The following is a 7656-nucleotide window of genomic DNA, read 5'->3' as shown; positions in this document are numbered from 1 at the left end:
CAGTTTTGTACTTTTTGTGCTTCATTGCATCTCATCGCATCAGTACAGGAGTACATGCGATGTCCATTAGTAGCTATCAACTTAAAAAAAAAAAAAAAATCGCATCGCACCCGCACATGTAGGGGAATCGCATTGCATCGCATCCCCCTACAAGTGCCAGAATCGTACGGCACATTTTTAAAGTACAAAACGTACAGCCCCATATCTGAACATGCATGGACACCTTAACAGAGGCAATGCTTAAACAGAAAAATATAAAAACACATATAGATATCTGTCTCTTGGAGTGCCAAAGAGAGAAAGCAAGAGAGAGAGAGAGAATGGAGCACTAAAAATGTAGTGTTTCAATTTCATGCCGCAGGCCATAAAAAATATTATACAGAAGGATGGAAATAGGGGAAACATTTCAAAACAACAGATGTATCATGTCCGTTTCAGCATTACTGCAGGCCCCCTCTATTTTCCTCTCTCTTTCATCCCTTTTTTGGGGGCGGTCCCGTGTCCCACCCAAAGCCAGCAGTGTCCCGTGGTGGTGTGGGGGTGGGGCAGTTGGGAGTTCCCCCTGCTTCCTGATGCTTTGCTGAGCAGAGCAACGCTGAATAGATGCTGTGCGCATGGGCACAGCATCTATACTGGTAGGGAGAGGGGACATGGCCACCAGCTCACACAGAGCTGGCCATGCCCCCATAGCGTCAAAAATGGGGGTGAGGTTTCCCAATCTTAGCATCCCATTAAGCCACGCCCCTTTTTGATCGAAGCCGCACTAATTTTCGGGCCCGTGCCCACATCCCGACTGGGGACCTCTCAAAGTTGGGAGGTATGATTTTATATCCCGTAGGGAAGAATTGGCACTCACGAGACAGATATGAAACAGAAGTGTACTGGTATTTGGAATGATATATATATATATATATATATATATATATATATATATATATATATATATAGTAGGCAAGGAACACATTTGCCATTCATTTGTAGAAGGAGAGGGAATACATACAGTTAGTGAAAATGTAAAATACTCCCATGCAGAGGTGGCCTGGCCTAAAATGATGTATTGGCTTTATCAGGCTGGGGAGATGCAAAAAAAATATCTATAATAATAAAGAAAACACCACAGTAGCCTTTCCTGCAATGTATGTAATGGTTTCTCTATGAGGACTGCAATGAATTTTTCCACAATATGCTCCAGACTGTTTTAATATAGCCAATTACTTATCTTATCAGTAAACTTGTGTTACAGGAACAAACCTGATTATTAAGCAAATCATACTCACAATCTGCCTTTTCTGTAATCACATCAGTGCTGTGCAAATTCATTCTAGTCATGGAAATACATAGATCTTTCATTTAATTAAAATATAATTAAAATAATATGTGCATATTAACATTAAAATAAATGTGCACTTATTTTTTTTATTCAGTTTGTCTGCAATGTGTACACAGTATGTAAAGATAGATAGATAGATAGATAGATAGATAGATAGATAGATACATTTAGATTATACTATACCCTCAGTCACTTCAAGGTGATGTTTATCAACAAAAAGTCAATTATTATTTTTTACAGCAATGTTCCCTAATCAATAAGATAACTTGTGACATTAAATTACTGCTATATGCAACAAAAGTAATAAGTAATTAAAATACTTCCTATTGATTGTGACACGCACACACACACACAAACTGTGCAATTTATACGGTACCAAGTCCCAGTACAGTCCTGTTGAATGGGTTAAATGGCCATGTGCAAGGAATATAAATGTGCAGGGGCATGCGCTGAATCCCATGTGGGCACACCAGCTTTCTGCAGAGAAAGATTCACCTGGCCTTTCTGACATTCAACATTTATATTTTACAACAATCATTTTAAATCAAATAGACCAGAAGTAAACACAATACATATGCCACAATTTAACAGAAATGCAACAATGACAAAACGAAGCAAAGAGTTGCACTTGAATGTGTCCCAGGCAAGGGTGCGAAATGCCCCCCTCAGACTATGGATACCCCAGACTGACTCTTCTAACACTGAGCTTGGTCTTATTACCGTACTTGTCTAGACAGCCGGCAGCTTGTTATCTCCCTCTGGCATCACCTGGAAATGATACACTGCGAGTCCCCAGTATGGCCCGCTCTGGGGTCCAGCCCATCTCCCAAAACCAGTCTGGCGTGTCCTGGTTTATTTTCCTTTCCCAGGAGTAATAACAGTGTTGTGTAAGGGGGAAGGGATCTTGGCCCCAGGTTACAAAATGCCCAGGTCAGCTCCTGGGACATTTGTAGCCCTCAGAATGAATGAGGTTTCAGGAAATAACGCCAAATACTGAATGTAAGAGAAACCTAAGACTGAACACAGTTATTTCATATCCTCCTGCTCACAGTCCCTTCCTATAGAGTTCACCTTACATGTTCCAGTCATTCACTGCACAGAACACTCTGCATTCTCCTTTGCGGCGCATATGAATGTACTTATTTATAGCTGTTGCTCTCCGCTGCACTGGAGTAATGCTGCTCTCCTTCCTTTACCAGATCCATGTAGCACCTGGACCATATCACTCTTATGTGCTGCACAAATGGTTATTTGCTAAGGAATGCAGTGCTGGTTCTGCTGCAGCCAATCTACCCCTGTCAGGGAACCTAATACACAGCATCACAGAAGGGTTAAATCTAGGACGATTTGTTTTAAGGTTGCTCTGCCTTCGTTTGTCAGTCTGCCCTTGTCAGGTAGACATTAATGGCTAAATTTACTGACATGGAGTTCTATTTCAGATGGGATGTTGCTATGGGCAACCAATCAGAATCTACTTCTTATTTATTAAGCACCTTATAGAAGATAATAGATATAATCTGATTGGTCGCCCATAGCAACATCCCATCTGAAATAGAACTCCCATCTCAGGAAATTTTCCCTATAATACCAGAATTTCCCAGGCTCATGTAATCAATAGGGCAATTTTCAACTTGATGCTAGGGACAAAGCTTCATGGGGTAAGGCTGTGTACACACGGCAGCGATGTTTGCTGAAATCGCTGGAAATATGGTCGCAGGCGACCATATTGCCAGTGATGGGAGTGTGCCCCGACGATAAATCGCTGGGTGCGCGCTCCCGTTTTCAGCCCCATTCAAATCGCTGGTCGCAGAGCATGCTCCTGCGACCAGCTGATTACCTCTGCTGCTCCCCTGGCAGAGGTTCCTTTTCATCAGCGACCATCTCTGGGCGCTGATGAAAAGGAGACACTGAGCAATGTATGACTGAGCAATATATTCCCCCCGTGTATACGCACCTTAAGTCTATGCCTTTCAAGAAAAAATGTACATTAAATCCTGTAATTTTTTTATACAGTATATATGGTGTAAAAGACATTTATTGGTACTTGTTTTCTAGCACGGCGCCCATCGGGTCCCATCGCATACCTTAACTTAAGTTATGTGATGGGACCCAACGAGCCCAATTTTCGGGGTTTTTCTGAGGTTTCCTGACAAATGTAAAATCGGGTCCATCGCATGCCATTATAATGGCATGCGATGCGACCGACCCGATTTTACATTGTAAGTGTTGTATACAATGTTAAATTCCTATCTAAAATCGGGTCCATTGTATGCCATTATAATGGCATACAATGCGACCAATGCAATGGACCCGATTTTACATAGGAACCAATGTTAAATGGCCCCCCATACCCAATTTTTGATTGTATACCCACCCTGAAGGGTAATTTCTATGTCAAGTGCCCCCCATTGTTAACGCCACCCCACGATGAACGCCAACCCGAAGCGTGTCGAGCGCCAACCCGAAGCGTGTCCGACCTTTTCATACCCCCACTATCCACGTCAGCGTGGAGTAGATTTTATATAGTGTGGCGAGCGCAGCATGCCACCGAGCACAAAGTGTGGCATAAAAAATCGGGTCGGTCGGGTCAATCGCAAAGAACATGTAAGTGTAGACCTGAAGCCACCAGCAATCATTCTGTAGGGAAAGAGTGTTGAAGACAATGACAATGTGAGAATATTGTACATGGTGGTGGTCTGTGGTAACACATTCTTTCCATCACCTCTGTAGTAACACATCTCCTTCCATCACCTCTGTAGTAACACATCTCCTTCCATCACCTCTGTAGTAACACATCTTCCTCCATCACCTCTGTAGTAACACATTTCCTTCCATCATTTCTGTAGTAACACATCCCCTCCATCACCTATGTAGTAACACCTCCTCTCCATCACCTATGTAGTAACACCTCCTCTCCATCACCTATGTAGTAACACCTCCTCTCCATCACCTATGTAGTAACACCTCCTCTCCATCACCTTTGTAGTGGCACATCCCCCTCTAGAATCTATGTAGTAACACCCCCCCTATCCCCTATATAGTAACACATCCCCCCATCCCCTACAGTACATCTACCACATTTGTAGAAGCATATCCCCTCTAGTACCATGGGTCAAGGTAGCCCACACACCACACCAAGGCTGGATTAATGTCTGTGGGGGTCCTGGACGACAAAATTGTGTGGCGGTTCCCCCCCACCCCAGACGGAGGCAGGACGGTTCCCCCCCCCAGACGGAGGCAGGTCCCCTACTAGCTAATAGTTCTGCTGCAGGGACCCCGCTGCTGACTTCCCAACCACCTGCCCAACCACCTGCAGGGACCCTGCCGCTGACTTCCCATCTGCCGCAGGGACCCCGCTGCCTCCATAGCACTGCATCAACCCCACTGCACGGTTCCCCGCGCTGCCCAGGTTACCAGGGGGGACGACGACTGATCCGGGCCCCCGGACAGCCGCCCCTGTCGCCTGTGGATAATCTGGCACTGCGCCACACAGCCCTTGCACTCTGAACACATGCCACATATTTACCGGTAATGTCTTCAGAAAGAAACAATATGGAATGGATAAAGGGAGTCATGAGATATCAGGGCAGATATATTACAACAATTCCAGGTTTCCCTGCTTCCCACAGAAGGCAACCTATGTGTTACTAAATCCCTTCTCATACCAATAATACTGTAGTTTTCATTCACTTTGTTACAGTATTTTTCCAGTATTTAAAGTCTCAGGGCTGCATAAGGTCAGGGCATGTAATCTGCATGGGTCACACTCAGGCTGAGTGAAAAAGACTTGAGTTGAGTCAAAATACGTCGTTCGGAGTGACAGATTCCTGGGACGGCGACCTGGAGTATTGCCTGAGTGTGTGGGAAGCTGGCTGGTGCTTTGCCTTGGGACAATCCACATGTGCATTTAGAACTGCTCTGCCAGTTCCGACTTCTCCAGTAATATTTGGAGTTCAGACGTTCAGGGCACCTCCATCAAGCTTGTGTATATATATATATATATATATATATATATATATATATATATATATATATATATATATATATATATGTGCAATACATGTTTTAAATGTGAACTTTTTCCTTGTGAATTTCATTTGTGATTTTAAATTTGTGAATATAATTTGCTATTAAATAACTGTACTTCACTATGTATATTTGTTTCCATATTTCTCCCTGCATGACTTCATACTAACTGCGGAGGAGAGAGTAAATTGTGATTTTGAACTAAAAGCGCCTGTGCAAATTATGTACTGATTTTGTTTGCAACATTCCCGCCTAAAGGTGCGTACACACGGGGGAGATATATTGCTCAGCAATATATTGCTCAGTGTCTCCTTTTCATCAGCGACCAGAGATGGTCGCTGATGAAAGGGAACCTCTGCCAGCGGTGCCGCAGAGGTAATCAGCTGGTTGCAGGAGCAAGCTCCCGCGACCAGCGATTAGAACGGGGCTGAAAATGGGAGCGCACACCCAGTGATTTATCGCTGGGGCACACTCCCATCACTGGCACTCCCATCTCGCCAGCTAGGGTGACCAACTCATCCCTTTAATCCGGGACACATATTAATTACACAGGTTCTGTGGCTGGAATCCACCTGGTTTTAAACTGCCACACCTCTAGACTCCATTTCACCTGGTTTTAAACTGCCACAGAACCTGTTTAATTAATATGTGTCCCGGATTAATAGGATGAGTTGGTAACCCTATCGCCAGCGACCATATTCCCAGCGATATCATCCCCTATCGCAGCCGTGTGTACAAGACTAAAGAGTTCAATCTTTTTTCTCATCAGACCAAAGAATTTTATGTGGTCCTTCAGGTGCATTTTGGCAAACTTCAGGTAGGCTGCCATGTGCTTTTTACTAAGGAGTAGCTTCCATCTGGCCACTCTACCATAAAGGCGCCTGATTGGTGGATTGCTGCAAAGATGGTTGTCCTTCTGCAAGGTTTTCCTCTCTCCACAAAGGTTCTTGGTCACCTCCTTTCCACCTCCCTTCTCCCCCGATTGCTCAGTTTAGATAGCTGGCCAGCTCGAGGAAGAGTCCTGGTGGTTCTGGACTTTTTCCATTTACAGGTGGGACCTTTAAAGCAGATATTTTAATGTACCCTTCCCCAGATTTGGGAATCAAGATAATCCTGTGTTGGAGGTCTACAGACAATTCTTTTGACTACATGCTTGGTTTGTGCTCTGACTAAAGACCTGTACACATGCATAGATTTTTCCCAATTTTCTATTCGATTTTGCTTATAGAAGCAAAATCGAATCGAATCCTATATGAAATCGAATGGTTTTTGTGTCACTTTCAATCTACATTCAATTTGATGCGCGCTCCCGTTTTCACAAAATCGAACAGAAAAATCTACTGTGCAGCCAAGGAAATATCGAATTCGATCTAGTAAATCGAATGTGTACAATGTACCATGAATGTATAACTAATTCGATATCTAATGCAAAAGTACAGATCTAATGCCAAATCGAATGGAAAGATCTAATGCCAGATCTAATAGAAAATCGAATCTAACATTGAATCAAAAGCAAATCGATGTGTGTGTACAGGGCTATACACTGTCAAGTGTGGGACCTTATATAGACAGGTGTGTGCTTTTCCAAATCATGTCTTCAACCGAATTTACCACAGGTGGACTCCAATTAAGCTGTAGCATGAGCATGATTTTCAGTGGAAAGAGGATGCACCTGAGCTTCACGGCAAAGGCTGTGAACACTTATGTACATGTGATTTCTTAGTTTTTTATTTGAAATACATTTGCAAAAATCTCCCAAAAACTTTTTTCACGTCGTCATTATGGGGTATTGTGTGTAGAATTTTGAGGCAAAAAATTAATTCCTATTTGGAATAAGGCTGCAACATAACAAAATGTGGAAAAAGCGAAGTCCTGTGAATACTTTCCGGATTCACTGTAAGCTATTTTCTTTCCTTTCCTTAGAAAGTAGAGTAGAAATGCAATCCTCATCTATAGAGTTTTCACTGTACTCAGTACCACTCAGCACTTTGGGCCTTATTCTGGTTCACTGCTTCTGGCAAATTCCTTCTTAGATGGACAAAACCATGTACACTGCAGGGGGGCAGATGTAAAATGTGCAGAGAGAATTAGATTTGGGTGAGTTATTTTGTTTCTGTGCAGGGTAAATACTGGCTGCTTTATTTTTACACTGCAATATAGATCTCACTTTGAAGTAAAACCCCACCCAAATCTAACTCTCTCTGCACGAGTAACATCTACATCTACCCCACCTGCAGTGTACATGGTTTTGTCCATCTAAGAAGGAATTTGCCAGAAGGAGTGAACCAGAATAAGGCCCT

This window comes from Crinia signifera, chromosome 4, assembly GCF_055691185.1.
Source record: "Crinia signifera chromosome 4, ASM5569118v1, whole genome shotgun sequence".
Classification (NCBI taxonomy): domain Eukaryota; kingdom Metazoa; phylum Chordata; class Amphibia; order Anura; family Myobatrachidae; genus Crinia; species Crinia signifera.
The sequence above is the reverse complement of the archived record's forward strand: the minus strand, read 5'-3'. Positions refer to the sequence as shown.